General features: G+C 35.4%; 1 protein-coding gene across 4 annotated transcripts in view; it reads right to left on the reverse strand.

Moving 5' to 3' along the window:
• LOC101741191 (kielin/chordin-like protein) overlaps positions 1 to 16115 on the reverse strand; it is a 68955-nt gene that overhangs the window by 39704 nt on the left and 13136 nt on the right. The window lies entirely within an intron of this gene.

Genomic DNA, 16115 nt, shown 5'->3' on the forward strand with positions numbered 1-16115 from the left:
CCGTATGTATTATTTAGTTATATAAATGACAACATTATTATTTAATATAATTCATACTAAATATTATTAAATTATTAACGTTAAATATTTATTATTAATTATTTAATATTAAAAAAAGAAAGAAATAAATTTAATAAAAATAAAGTATAGCTTCTTACGCGCGTACATAAGTACACGTACCCTTTTTATTTCATTGAAATCTACATTTTGAACATTATATAGTTAAGGATATTTAAAAAAAACTTTAACTTTTAACTATCAGAACACATCCAGTTTCATCAAACTATTAAGTCAACGTTAAGAACAGAATATTACTACTACCCTTTTAGAGTTAAAAGCCACGTAACCTCATCCCGACTTTATATAGTCTGTGGTTATGGCTTGCTGTTCAAAATACGAAACTTTGTGAGGCTTATTACCAAATTGTAGGGAGGTGCTCGATAGATGACTGGTAGTAGTAATAGTGGTAGTAAGGCTCACAAAGCATGCACCGGTGGGTAATATGGTGGGTGGCCTATTTCTGCCGTGAAGAAGTAGTGCGTTTATACTATGACTTAGAACTGATGTCTGTGTCTGTCAGGGGGCCTTCGCTCTTTCGATATCTATGGGCAACCACTTAACACCAGGTGAACCGTGATGCCGTTCATCCATCGAAAAAGTAAAAAAGAGAATTTCTTAAAACTCGTCGTCATAGAAAAAAACGTGTAACTAAAGTTTCAAAAACTATGGCGCTTAAATAAGTGACCAATATTTTTTGGCCAAATGTTTGGACCAAATGTATTTAAGATTCGGTAGACAATAAATTTAATACCAACACCAAGAATAGCTTTACGTTGAACGTTGTAGAGACAACAGCAAAGGCTAGAAGAACTTCCACCGAGAAAATGATATTGCTCTGTACAACGAACCGGTATGCATTTTTCTGTATACATATATTATATTCATATATTCAGATATATTATTATTAAATTTCCAAGCCCATTCAGACTTTATCCGTCTTTCTTAAATCCTATATTATATGAACGACTACAACTGTTACTATATTACGACAAATTTACTGCATTGTGGGCACTGATGGGAAAAATACCAGAATAAGATTTTTTTCAGTGACATTTATTTACATATTTAGAATCTCACGTTCCAAAAAGACTCTTTTTGTTCTTTTTATGTAAGTTCTCAGTTTAATATGTGTTTGGAATTGTAAAATTAAACAACGCCTCCACGCGTTTCCAAACTTTTCGATTGTGAGATCAGGATGGGCGATATTAAAACGTTGTTGTTGCTCAATCTCATGTTTCAAGTGCCTTCACATTATTATACGTATATATTAAACTAGCGACTTGCTCTCGCTTCGCTTCGGAAACTGTAATTTATTATTGATTTCTCCACTATTTAATGGATTTTATTATACATATAAATCTTCCTCTTCAATCACTCTATCCATTAAAAAAACCGCATCAAAATCCGTTGCGTAGTTTTAAAGATTTAAGCATATATAGGGACAGAGAAAGCGACTATGTTTTATACTATGTAGTGATACGTGAAGCAAACTCTTTGTACCCCTTTTTACGAAAATTGCGCGAACGGAGGAGTATGAAATTTCCCACGCTTATCGAGAATATAGAGAAGGAGCGCTGAATATTAATATTTTTTTTAAATTATGCGTAAGAAACACATTAAATCAATTAAAAAAACATTACGCACACTACCATGTATTTGACACACACACGCATGCATACCATTTGTTTATTGTCAAACTTTTCTTATTGCAGTTTGTCAATTATAGTCTGTGGTCAAATTGAGAATAGGTTAGATATTGTTTTTTCTTTATTCATATTTGTCTAAATTAAAGACTACCTTGGCGAAATCTGAGATTAAATAATTATAATAGTATTTCACAACAGAAATATAATAGTGTACAAAATTATAATTTCTATCAATTATAGTCGAATTTCGACTACCGGGGACCACTAGTACCTACGTATTATTATCCGATTCGAACTGTCAGTCGCAAACTCGTTCATCTAGCTCATTAAGCCAATACGAAACCACATCAGAAATGGATTATAAATCGGAAGCCAAGCGCTCAATAATTATTAACGCGAGTTGATATAAATAAATGAATTAACAGGATTCCTGGAAGTGTAGCTCGGTTGCATCGAATCGAATCCGTTACAATGCACCGCAAGTGATGCGTTCACTGACCTACACGCGGAACTCATTGCTGGGAAATTCGCTATGCAATCACCAGGAAACTTGCACGACAGCCTTGTACGATTCTATGCAACGGTTTATTTAAAGAACGTATTTCGATTCGTTTTCCTATATTTCTTAATTTAGTCGATTCTAGTCTAGTGATGGGGTCTTCACAAAATTAATTGAATCAGTAAAGTTAATTGAAATCTTACAGCGATGTTTCTTTGATTTTTCGATTTGTTTCGATGTACTGAATCGTTGTTTTCGAGGATGGTTTTGTTTGTTCATTTTGTTTGTAATTTATTAAAAGGAAGGGATACCTGAGCGCATTGCCATTAAAACAAGAATACAGACATACGATTTGAAAATTTTTCGAGAGATCTCTTCGCGTCATTAATAAGCAAAATGTTAATGTATTTTGTGTTAGATACAGAGCCAGCTCACATCGGTTCGCCACATTAAATAATTATATGTAGTGTTGTAACAAATTGTTTAAAGAACATTTAAAAAAGATAATGGAATGAATTCGCATTTTTTATGACTCACACATTCAGGTTTTTGTACAAGGTCCACATGCATTGAATCTACTGGTACTTATTATTTCATTTTAGTGGTAAGGCGTATTGTGAAAGCCAGTATGAGTAGGTACCACTATCTTGCTTATTTATATCGTAAAGCACGCACGTATTAAGACTTAGGTGTGACGGGACGTTATCAATACAGTCGACCTCATGTCTCCGGTGGTAGATTCTGGGAGGCACTGCTCTTGCTAGGGCTAGTGCTAATAAATTCTCTCTGGTTGAGTCCCTGAGGTTACTACCCGACTGCGAGTAGCTAGAATAGCCCCTTAGCTAACCGATCTCTTTAACCCATCTAGTAGAACAAAAATCTTATCATTACATAGTTAAGCATTGAACACAGAATTAATAATAACTTAATAAGAATGTAATGAGTTGGTTAAGAAACTTGATTAAGATTTTAGTAAACATTATTCACCAGAAATGGCCCCAACGAAGTACTGTAGTTTGCAATATTCGGCTACTCATAAGCAGCTTAATGCAATAAAGCAGATAGGGTCGACGCAGAAATAAAAATACAAATAAAAACATAAAAAGTGTGTGTGTCCGCTCCGACGCACGACTGGAGTTTACTGGATATAAAAAATTAAACGAAACAATACGAGAAATAGTTCTATATTACGACAACACGATACACTACAGATTATTAACAAATTAACGAGACACAAAACAAACGACTAACAAATATATGAAAATACAATAATGAGAGAAACGCGCGATCAGTACGAGGCTTTGTGGCGGACTGCCGCCGGCGCAGCAGCCCGGCGTCACCTGCGATAACGCATTTCGTGTGACATGCGCAATCAGGCGCATAACGCATTTCGTGTGACATGCTAGTACGATTTTGGTCCCCATAATTTTCATACCCCGGGCCTATATATGTAAATCGATTCTAAAGGAGTAAACTCCAATAAAATTGAACGGTAGTTAGAAGACCCGTTTTTTTTATGTTTTTTTAATAATAAAGCTACATTTTGGTACTAAATTCAAATTTCCTTTTCCAATTGTCTTTAGTTAATACTAAATTCGTGCGTTGGGTCTCAATCAATGATTCAGTGTTATAAACGCACAAAGACTGGGATTGGTTAGTGGCTGTTTTACAATTCAATCGATGACATTAATTTTAAATGTCGTTGGTAAATTTAATTAAAATGTCACCAAACTATTCGCGTGTTATACGTTCGTAGGACTTTTTTTTTTATTGCTAGATGAGTGGACGAGCTCACAGCCCACCTGGTGTTAAATGGTTACTGGAGCCCATAGACATTAACGACGTAAATGCGCCACCCACCTTGAGATATAGTTCTAAGGTCTCAAGTACAGTTACAACGGCTGCCCCACCATTCAAACCGAAACGCATTACTGCTGTTGTTTGCTACTGTTTCTAGCACGTATGCAGTTTACTAAGCGCTGGTAAGTTTAATGTAAATTTCCAGTAAATTAAATTAAACTTTACAATGTTCTAAGCGTTAATAAAACAATGCGACTTTTTGTTGACTTTCCAAGCAATATTGAGCATTCTGTAAAGAAGTAATGATTTCCTAATTTTTGTTACTTTGAAGTAAAATATACTTAACAATAAGGTCTGAGTAGTTGAGAATTAATTTCAAAATGAAACTATTTTGTAGTATTTAACTGAACTAGTATGTACCTGATCTATTTTCAATTATATTAATTTTAAAGGGCCATGGTACGCATCGAGAGAAGTCTGGATCTGATAGTGGATTCATGTGGATATATTATACATATACATACATAAAGAAATTTACCCATACATTAATTTGTATCAATTTTTTTTTGTGACAGCCCTATGATTACATGAAGCGGATTCGGCAGCCTAGTTTCAACTTTATTTACGTTGCACGCCATTGTTCTAAACGCACGTTTTGCCTGTCACTAATCCAGCCTATTACCGGTTTTACTGTCTACGTACTCCTAAATTACCGTTATTAGCCAATGTTTAGCTGTTTGTTTTGGTCTTGGGCTTTGAAATATTAATGAACTGATAATATATACCAAATTTCTTGCAAAACTACGTATAGGGATGTTTTAATGTAACCTCGTAGTGTTTCCGAAGAGGACATCAATTTGAAGAGAGTTATAGGAACGCGATGAATACAGACCGCTTCCATCACTCCATAAATCCTTGAGTCCTTTGGTATCTGGTATTAAACAGGTACTAAAACCCGCATACATGCGGGTTTTAGTACCTGTCGGAACCAACGGAAATGTCGCGAACAACCTCCATACGTGTGGTCAAAGCTTAAATAAAAAGATATCACCTACAGCGTAGGAAAGGTATTAGCTATATCTAGGTGTGGAATGTTATTTGGTCTAAGCGATATTTTTGCAACTTTACAGGAAAGCCGTGTAATGTTTAAAATTTAGAAAAAAATCTTAACAAAAAAGTTCTTCAGCTGTTTGATTGGGGTAAGCTTAATTGAAGTTCAATTAAAAACATCGAATTGTTGATACTAATGCCAAATAAAACGGATCTTTAATTACAAAGATAAATGTTGAGTATTAATAATAACGTAATGTCGCTTGATAGCCTTTTACCCCTCGATATTTTCATTCAATTCGATTGATTACTTAACTATCCAGAACTTAACTATTGCAAATAATTTTACTTAAGTGGAGTTAAGTCGAAATGTTGAGTCACAGAGATCACGCGGCTCAAGCGTGGGGTTTTGTAATCAATTTCATTCAAATCGATATAACATTTTTAGCAGTTTTGTTTATACACCTTTTCTATAATAAAACTGTAACATCGAGCTATACGGTTGTAGATTAAAAACATACCGAAGAGATACATTAATATGTCTAGTATATTATTGTTTTGTTCAGGTTCACCTACACCAAGTGACCGTTTTTATCGTATCGTATCGATAAATTGTGAATTTGGTCATCGCGTTAATATAACTTGGTAGATTTTAATTAAAATGAAAAAAAACATATTTCTTGCCTACATGTTATTGTATCTTACTATAATAACTTATGAAACCCTTCAGATAAATTACCCACTTAATATTCATTGTCGATCGGGTAACTCAAACTTAAGACACTATGTGGTTTCGGTTTTGACTATCACCGCCCCATCTTATCCCGTGGGCGTCGTAAAAGACGACTAAAGGATTCGCCGGAGAATGGGCAACAGCATTCCCTAAGTGCCAGCATAACGTGATCGCTAACTAAAATTTACAACAGTAGGCTTTGATGAGATCAGTCTAAACTAGACCTTTCTCTATCATACACAGTTTGTATACAATATTATCTTTCACTTTGTTATGCGAGTAACAGGGTTCAAATTTAGTTTAATTTTCATTTATTATTACTGGTGGTAGGACCTCTTGTGAGTCCGCACGGGTAGGTACCACCGCCCCGCTTGTTTCTGCCGTGAAGCAGTAATGCGTTTCGGTTTGAAGGGTGGGGCAGCCGTTGTGACAATACTGAAACCTTAGAACTATATCTCAAGGTGTGTGGCGCATTTACGTTATAGATGTCTATGGGCTCCAGTAACCACTTGACACCAGGTGGGCTGTGAGCTCGTCCACACATCTAAGCAATAAAAAAAAATCATTTTCATTTCATTTAATTTTTTCTTATTTCCAGGACAGTTAACAAAATGTCGACGAATAACACCTCAATCATCCGTGACCACGAAACCTGTAAACTATTCGATGCGTCAGAAATAATAAAATGAAAATTATAAAAGCAAAATTAAATCGTAAAACTAGTTCGAAACACGGCTTTGAAGTTTGAAGAATGCATACATGGTTATATTTTCCAAAGAATCATTAACATTCTATACGTGCTATTTAATAAAAAACAACAATTGTTTCCATAGTTTCTGTTGGCATTTTCTTAAGATAAAATATATCTATTACCGTTATCGTCAAAAGTAACTAACAGCCAATGTAATCTTGTAATTCTTCGGTCTTTGCGAGTTAAAGACACTATTCAAACTACTTTTACGTTTCCAAAACTACGATCGTCCGTGACAACGGGAAACTCTGAAGTATTCGAAGCGGCCATAACAATATTTATAGACAAAAAAAGCGAAAACAAAGCGTGATTCAACCGTAAAAGTACTTTTAATGAATTCATTGGCTTATTGTTTTCGAACAATATCAACGACTAGCTTTTATCCGCGATTTCGTCCGCGTGGAATAGCTCAAAAATAATGCTTTATTTTAGAACAAATTTGGTTAGCATAAAAAACGTTATAGTGAGCCAACCTTAACATATAGACATATGCTGTCGCGGACTTTTTTTCGATATTTTAAAGGGGAATAATTCTGTTACACATTATTTTAGCGAAACATTAATCGTTTCTGCAGCGCACGCAGCGGTAGCTCTCAAAAGGGAAACAACCCCGATTTTGAAACATTCTTTATTGGTGCTCCGCCTGCATTAGTCTTAGCATGATTTATATATATACCTTCCTCGATAAATAGGCTATCTAACACTGAAATAATTTTTCAAATCGGACCAGTAGTTCCTGAGATTAGCGCGTTCAAACAAACAAACTCTTCAGCTTTATAATATTAGTATAGATTTCACATTCTCGAGCACTAATAGAAGCCGTTCTCTCATTTAAGGCCTTAAGCCTATTCACACTATATTCGATTAGGATTGTAAGTTGTTTGAATCGGGAGTAGAACAATCGACCGTCCCGTTACCACGGTACACTAAATGATGAGTAACAGGGTTAACTTCACGCCTGGCCGGGCGCACGCGATCCTATAATCTAATGAAAAACATTTCCATTTATTGTAGCAACTATTGTGTTGCCTATCTATTCGAATTATAACTGTTTTTACCTACACATTTTTGGTAATTTAATAGATTTCTATGCAATCAATTCTTCAAGAGATACGTTCCAAAAGCTGAATTAGCTCAAGCGTCAACATCATCATCATGATTTCTCGACCACACAGATAAGAGTCTACGACTGTAATTTTTTTAAATAAATTACCTAGATTGGTGGACGTGCTCACGACCCATCTGTTATTAAGTGGTTACCGAAGCCCATGGACATCAGCAACGTGAATGCTGTCACCCATCTTGAGACCTAAGTTCTGAGCCTCAGTTTTTAGGGTACATCGCCTTCCGCACCTTTCAAACCGAACCGCATTACTGCTTCACGGCAGAAATAGATCGGATATCTATCCGTACGAGCTCACAAGACGCCATATAATAAACGAGCCACACAATAAACTAGAGATTAAGCCGTAAAAGTAGTTTTAATGAAGAAATCAACAGTTTATTATTTCTATTAATTCTCGTGTCAAACGATTGAACACAATTCGGTAAATACATTTACTCGCTATGTTTTGTAAATTTAATTATAACGTAATTACTAAGTTTGTTATATTGTGAACCGCTGTCCTGACTGTTTCATTGGCGAAGCAATAGTGGATTCAGATTTGAAGTACGATAACTGTTATTCCAATCAAGATTTCGACCTATGTGGATTTTGATAACCTTATAAAACCAAGTCGATGCTGAGCTCTTCTCATCCATGCTGTTAAAAGGGGGACATAAAACTAAAGACGATCTTGGACAGATAAAGATAACGAAAAAGTGACTAGTCGAACAAACCCGACTGAAAATAAAAAGACTGATAAAAGAACGGAACTCGAATGCTTATTTCTAAATGCAAATCCGCTTTTGGTATTGTTCGCGGCTTATATTATTCAATTTGTCCAAGGGCGGAGCTTAGGAGCTTTCTCCGTCGATTTTACATCCCACGCAGTCTGCTTAATACTCAAGTGGAGTATTAAGCTGACTTTCAAAAAATATTTTGTATTTTTCTTCATATTTTTAAGTAATAGCTTATTGAAAGGGTTGAATTTTCGAAATTTGGAAAACTTTCGGCATTTCATGAAACTATCAAACTTAACCTTTTTATTCATTACTTAAACCGGCGAATGAGCTCAGGGGCCACCTGGTGTTAAGTGGTTACTTAAGCGCAAAGATATGACTGTATGAATACCCACCTTGAGACATGAGGTCTAATTCGCAAATGTATACTACAGCTGCTATCCCATTCTTCAAACTGGAACGTATTACTTATTCGCGGCAGAAATAGACACTGGTGATACGTACCCGTGTCGACTTGAAACTGGCCCTACCAACGGTGAATGTAGTAAAAAAAAATCTATGAAAATGTTGTTAGGTTTTTGCATACGTTTGATGATCAAATTGAACTAGAGGTCCCGCAGTAGTCGAAATTCGACTATAATTAATTGGAATTCTAAGTTTGTACACTATTATGATTGTATTTTATACATACTTCTATAGTCACAAATTTCTCCAAGACTACACTATAACAAAATATTAACAAAGACAAACAATATTTAATCTCAATTTGACAACAGACGTCAAGAATAAAAGTTTGACAATAAATAGTATGTATGCGTGTGTGCGTCAAATATATGGTATGTAGTGTGTGTAATGTTTTCTTTATTGATTTAATATAATTTTTATGCATTATTTAAAAAAAATATTAGCATTGTGCCCTTCTTCTCTATATTCTCTATAAGTGTGGAAAATTTCATACTCCTCCGTCCGCGCAATTTTCGTAAAAAGGGATACAAAGTTTTTGCTTCACGTATTAATATATAGATCATCACCTAATAAATTAATAAAACGAATTATTTCTAATTCTCGTTCAAAATTAAATTCGCTAACCAAAGTAGGACAATGAATGTTCGAGAAAACCCTTTCACGGTGCAATGTTAATCAATCGTGAGTCCCGGGGTATCTCGTTATTGCGGTTTGGTATTCAAACCGGCGATTTATCTGATATTAAAGCGGTTTGATTTATTACGGTTATTTCAGTGGGTATTAATCATAACTTTATGTGTCCACTAAATGACATTGAAAATTTAAAAACGCCGAAACGAATGCTTTAAGAGAACGACCATCAATTGCAAAGTGAAATTAAATGTGAAATCAAAACGAATGTACAAGCTGTATAACCAAGTTTTTTGATTTAGAAAAATAAACGTGAAAAAATTGATTACGTAACACAGTGCGTCGATCACTTATAGCAAGCAAATCACAGTGACAGTATGTATAATATATTTAAAGGCGTCATTTCCACATATTGTCCTAAAATTATAAATAATTTAGATTTTACATCGTCAATTGGCAAAGATTTAAATTTCCATTGAAAAAAAAAACTCCCAAAACATTATGCAATGCCCTTTTTCCCTACCTACCCTAGTAGCCTTGAGGGGTTGTGCTAGATTCTCCAGGTGAGTAGGTGAGCTCACGGGGCTCAAACGTAGACGTTGCTAACACTAGCCCTAGCAAGAGCAATGCTCCGCAGAATCTACCACCGGATCGGAAACGCGACCCACTGAGAAGATCCGAAGAGAAACTCAATGGGCTGTATGCAATGCCTGACATCACGTGATGTATATTTAAAAGGGTCAAACGTTTTTTTTTTCCGCATTATACTTTAGCGAGACAATGGAGACCGCTTTATGTAACAAGACATTTTTATATACATATAAATATGGACCGTGTTGTAAATATTTAGTCTGTCAACTCGTTCGCTAGTTCTTGTATTCTTCAAAGACTAGTCAAAAGAGCCAAGAACTTTACAGTTTTGATCCGTGTCGGGGATGTTTTAAGAGCTTACCGATTGTTAAATAAGTCATATGTCTCAGATTTTAAGAATGATAGCGATTTTGCTTGTATACGTCTGACAAATGGAATTCGTAGGATTATAATAACTAATCTGACAGCATTGTAAATTCGCGGGTTCCATTATTTTACAATAACTAAATCTACTCAAAGTAGTAGTCTGGGCAAAGTGTACGGAAAGAGACGTGCTGGGCGAAGAAAGAACTCATGGCTCCCGAATATCCGGGAGTGGACCGGTATTGCCCCCGTCGAACAGCTGTTCCGGCTGGCTGCTGATAAAAATGAATATAGGAAGCTAACGGCCAACCTTCAGGATTGAAGAGGCACTGGCAGAAGAGAAGAAGAAATCTACTCACCAACAATCTCATAATCGTAAAGTGGAATTCTAGCTATATTTTAAATAAATCAGTGCCTATTTCTCGATGCGATGCTGCTGCGAGCTACTCGGATAACCTTATTTCTACATATTTCCTTCTGTACAGTAAAACGTATTCAAACTGTAGATATTCCTAAGCAGATCCTTCGTAATGTATTACGACATATACGATATCAATCCTGAATTTTATGTGATGTGTGTGTTACAGTGTAGCAGAGAGAATGGGCTCCAGACCGTTTGGATGACCGCCAGTGAATACATTATCGACACAAAACTACGGTCTACGAAATGCTAATATTTTAAAAGGAACAATGCGTTTGTTTGTACATTAATATGACTCTCAAATCTTAACACTAATTGGTGTTATAGCAACTCTAAATATGTGTTGTTTTGTTTTAATCATGCCTTCTTGTTTGAAGCGAAGTTGCACGGAGAATACATTTGAGACTTGAAAGGTGAGCAGCGGAATTAATATTGTGGTATATGCGTGCGGTCATTGCTACTTAAGCAAGTTCAGGCCTGAACTCGGCTGCCCAGCTATGTAATGATGTAATAATGTTTTTTTTAATTGAAACCTACACATTTTTATATCCGTACTAGCTTTAGCCCGCCATTCCGTCCGCGTGGAATAGTTACGTTGGCATAACGCTATATTTTACCTCCACTTCATTTACGTAGAAAGTGAAAATATTTTTGAATTGTAGAATGTTAAGGAGATATTTAAACCCCTATTTTGAAACACAATTTGAATACAAGTGGAGCACCAATAAAGTGGTGCTCCACTTGTATTGGTCTTGTTGATGTTATATAGCCTATAGCCCTCCTCAATAAATGGGCTATCTAATACTGAAAGAATTTTTCAAATCGGACCTGTAATTCCTGAGATTGGCGCGTTCAAACAAACAAACTCTTCAGCTTTATAATATCTAAATACGTGAAGCAAAAACTTTGTATCCCTTTCCACACTTATGGAGAATATAGAGAAGAAGTGCGCAATGCTAATTTTTTTTTTAAATATTGCATAAAAGATACATTAAATCAATAAAGAAAACATTATTGTCAAACTTTTGTTCTTGACGTCTGTTGTCAAATTGAGAATAGAATATGGTTTGTCTTTGTTAATATTTTTTATAGTGTAGTCTTGGCGAAATTTGTGATTATAGAAGTATAAAATACAATCATAATAGTGTACAAACTTACAATTCCAATTAATTATAGTCGAATTTCGACTACTGCGGGACCTCTAGTTAGTATAGATATGCATAGAAATTCGTTTACAATGCGCCCTTAGATTACTTAAGCTATATTTACCACAAATTTGTAATGACTGGATCCGGCTTAGGCTATAAAATATATTGTCGGTCAGATTAGTCACGGTACTATTTATTGACTACCAAGACGCACTTAGTCATTTCAAAGTGCAGACTCGGAAAATACAATCTTATGTCTATTTACTAGTAAATTTTGTTGAGTTTGGTTCTGTCATTTGATGCCTCATTAACAGTCAAAGTGAAATATAGTGGAAAGTAAAGTAAACGACATTGTTCAAAAGTTTTAACACGCGCGGTATTTATAAGACTACTAAAGTAATAGCCATTGCTATGCAAAAGTAAGTAAGCTGTAAGTATGTAATTGTGAAACGGGAGATAACTTAGATTTACGAAACCTCCACGAGTCTTTTCGGTACATCAAATACTGAATTACATAGAACTTTACGAAAGATTATAGATAAGTCTTCTACAATTAGTCAAAGCGACTTTTGTTGAATGGCCGCACTGAATTTTTTTTATGCTATTGTTTATAGATAATACCAGTAAACACTATCAACAAAAATAAACCGACAAGTTAATTCACTTCTCTACTGATGGTGGAAAGATGGAGAAGCCCACACGGGTCAGTATCCAACATAGCATCTTGCCTATTTCTGAATTGAAGCATTTTAATATAACCCAATTTGTTCGGCCTCATGTTTCGAATGTCAGTAATTGCTTAAATGTAACCTCACAAGATGTCGTGTCATTAGAAGTGCTCACTGCTCTTCAATAACACGGGAAAGGCTACAGAAACCATCGTGCTTTTTGGCTACCTACCTTTAAAAGATATTGCAATATGTTTTTGTTCTTTTGCTTTCCACATATATATAACATATATCCAAAATTTCCTTGTATTGTCGTGCTGAAGTTATAAGTAACTTTGATTTAATACAATTCACTATTACTCTATTTTAATGCATTACCACAGCCAATGGGTACTGACTGATTTTCAATTTTTTTTTAATGGTTGAAAGGAAGTTTTAAGTCGTCTTTAGTGGTTGTACTTTAATTAAATGATCCTCTGCTTTCAAAGTGAATAATAAGAACCCTTGTCCTTTTGTTTGTGTACCCTCCAAAATTTATACATGTAATAATGACAGCATCTCATTTATCTACTCGTAATTTTGGGACATTGCCCGGTCATATGAACATGTACTTAACCATCTCCTATGACATTAATTCAGGCTAAGACCAAGAATTAAGATACGCCTAGCGCAAATCACAACTACTTTCTGTAATAAGACAAAACGAACTTAACGTATACAACGTAACAATGGTATTAAAGCCCAATTCAGCACCGCCATTGCATAATATTCGAGATAATCGATGTACATGTTGTCCAGTTAATCAAATAATATAAGGGCATTTAAAAATAAAGCTTTTTAAAAATAATATCCATTAGCTTTAATACAATCCTTTACAGGCTCTGTCTGGCCAGCCCTTGAGCACAACGGGAACTTTCCCCATGGGAAATTTTGACAATTTCAATTTTATGAAATATTTAGTTTCTTAAAAAAACATAAAGCATAGTTTAGTTGCTTAATAGCGATGAAGCTGAGGATTCAGCTTTGATGAATTTAGAAACTTTCCTTTCCAGTCACGCTTGTGTCAAGCTTCATGAGCTTTACTGAAAGGATAATTTTTGAGTATAAACTGTAGTGATGTTAAGATACTTAACTGCCCAATCGAGAATTTATTTTTATATGCCTGGACCACGGTATAATATCTTTTTCACAATCTCTTTACACAAAAAATGACTTTTAGCATAAACTCGCACATTCTGCTTATTAAAATACTGCTTGACATAAAAAAATCTTTTCTAATCAGTGTTCCTGGGACTTCAACCTTATAAGTTGCTAGTCGAAAGTCATATTTTAAAATACGCGACATTATACAATTTGCTATCGAGCTGGATTCCTTTAACTTTATTCCTTTACTGCTTCTCATTTCTAGTGTAAATACCTAGTCAGGTCATAAGTATTGTCACACAGTAAAAACTTTTCTTTTAGAATGCTGGCCACAAAAAAGTTTATTGAATTCGAATTTCGAATTGTTCATGAAAATAAAAATAGTATACATTTAGAATTTTACTCATTTTTTAATATGGAGTGGACGCTTAAAGAAGACCGTGTTGCAGTTATTGCGTTGCATCGTTGCGGTTACGCACCAGTTCAAATTTTTAACATACTGAAAAATTTGAATATAACCAAAAGATTCGTTTATCGTACCATCAAACGATACAATGAAGACTCTAGTGTAGATGACCGGTCAAGAAGTGGTTGCCCTCGTTCTGTTAGGATTCCAGCAGTGATAAAAGCTGTGAAGGCGCGAATTCAAAGAAATCCCAAACGTAAGCAGAAACTGTTGGCCCTTCAGATGGGGTTAAGCAGAACCACGTTGAAAAGGGTGTTAAATGAAGACTTAGGGCTTCGGGGATATCGAAGAAAAACAGGAAATCGTTTGAATGCTCGTCTAATGGACCTGAGACTGAAGAGATACCGCGCTTTGTTGAAGCGGTACGCGGGAAAAAAATATCGGCAAATTCTTTTTTCGGATGAAGAATTTTTTACCGTAGAAGAGAGCTACAACAAACAAAATGATAAGGTGTACGCACACCGTAGTGAAGAAGCGAGCAACCGTATTCCGCGTGTCCAACGAGGTCATTTTCCATCCTCGCTCATGGTATGGTTGGGAGTTTCTTATTGGGGCTTAACAGAGGTACATTTTTGTGAGAAAGGTGTAAAAACGAATGCAGTTGTGTATCAAAATACAGTCCTGACGAACCTTGTAGTACCTGTTTCTCATACCATGTTCAATAACAGGCACTGGGTATTCCAACAAGATTCGGCGCCAGTTCATAGAGCGAAGAGCACACAAGACTGGCTGGCGGCGCGTGAAATCGACTTCATCCGGCACGAAGACTGGCCCTCCTCCAGTCCAGATTTGAATCCGTTAGATTACAAGATATGGCAACACTTGGAGGAAAAGGCGTGCTCAAAGCCTCATCCCAATTTGGAGTCACTCAAGACATCCTTGATTAAGGCAGCCGCCGATATTGACATGGACCTCGTTCGTGCTGCGATAAACGACTGGCCGCGCAGATTGAAGGCCTGTATTCAAAATCACGGAGGTCATTTTGAATAAAGTTTAGTGTCATAAGAATCTATGTTTTGTTAAGTTCATTTTGGTATATGAATGGTTACATAATGAATAAACTTGTTTCAATTATTTTACATTAAACATGTGACAGAATTTATGACCTGACTATGTAGTATATGGACAGCCAGATCTTAGCCATTACAGGCAAAGTCCGTTCCATTGTACCTTAATAATTAGGGATAAGCATTCGACTAATATCAAGTGGATGGAGTTATTAAAAAATTACATCTGGCCCCACGTCTAATTTGTATAATGCTATCACAGCAATTCGCTCCCACTCCACACTGCTATCATGAGTATATTTAATTAACAAAGATTGTCGCGAAAACAACAAGCTGTATAACAAATAAAATATGTAATATTTCAATTTAGTATATTATTCAATATTTTAGGCCGCGTGTACATTTTTATTCCAAATATATTCATAAAAGTCCAACCTTTTTTTTTCAATTATGCTAAAAGCCTCTCAATACATTACTGCCAAACTCCAGTTAATCATCAAAATGAACGGTCCCTATAACATACTTTATAAATAGTTCAACGTAACCTTGGCAGTTTTGTTACACTATAAAGTATACGAATCAAGCTGAAATTCAGCTATAATTTGGTTGGAAAAACTCATTAAAGATCTGATTTGATGGATGGATGGGGAGGTGAAACGCCAAACGTTACATGCTTAGGGGCAATCACATTACAACAGACACGCTACAGCAATGCAGCTAGTAACGCTACTTTTTGTATATCAATGAATTTACAGCTAAGTATTACTGATGATGTAATACCTCTTTTTTTATTAGCTTTAATAGCCAAACGAAGATATGAGCCATGAATGAA

Source organism: Bombyx mori, chromosome 25, assembly GCF_030269925.1.
Source record: "Bombyx mori chromosome 25, ASM3026992v2".
In the NCBI taxonomy this organism is placed as follows: Eukaryota; Metazoa; Arthropoda; class Insecta; order Lepidoptera; family Bombycidae; genus Bombyx; species Bombyx mori.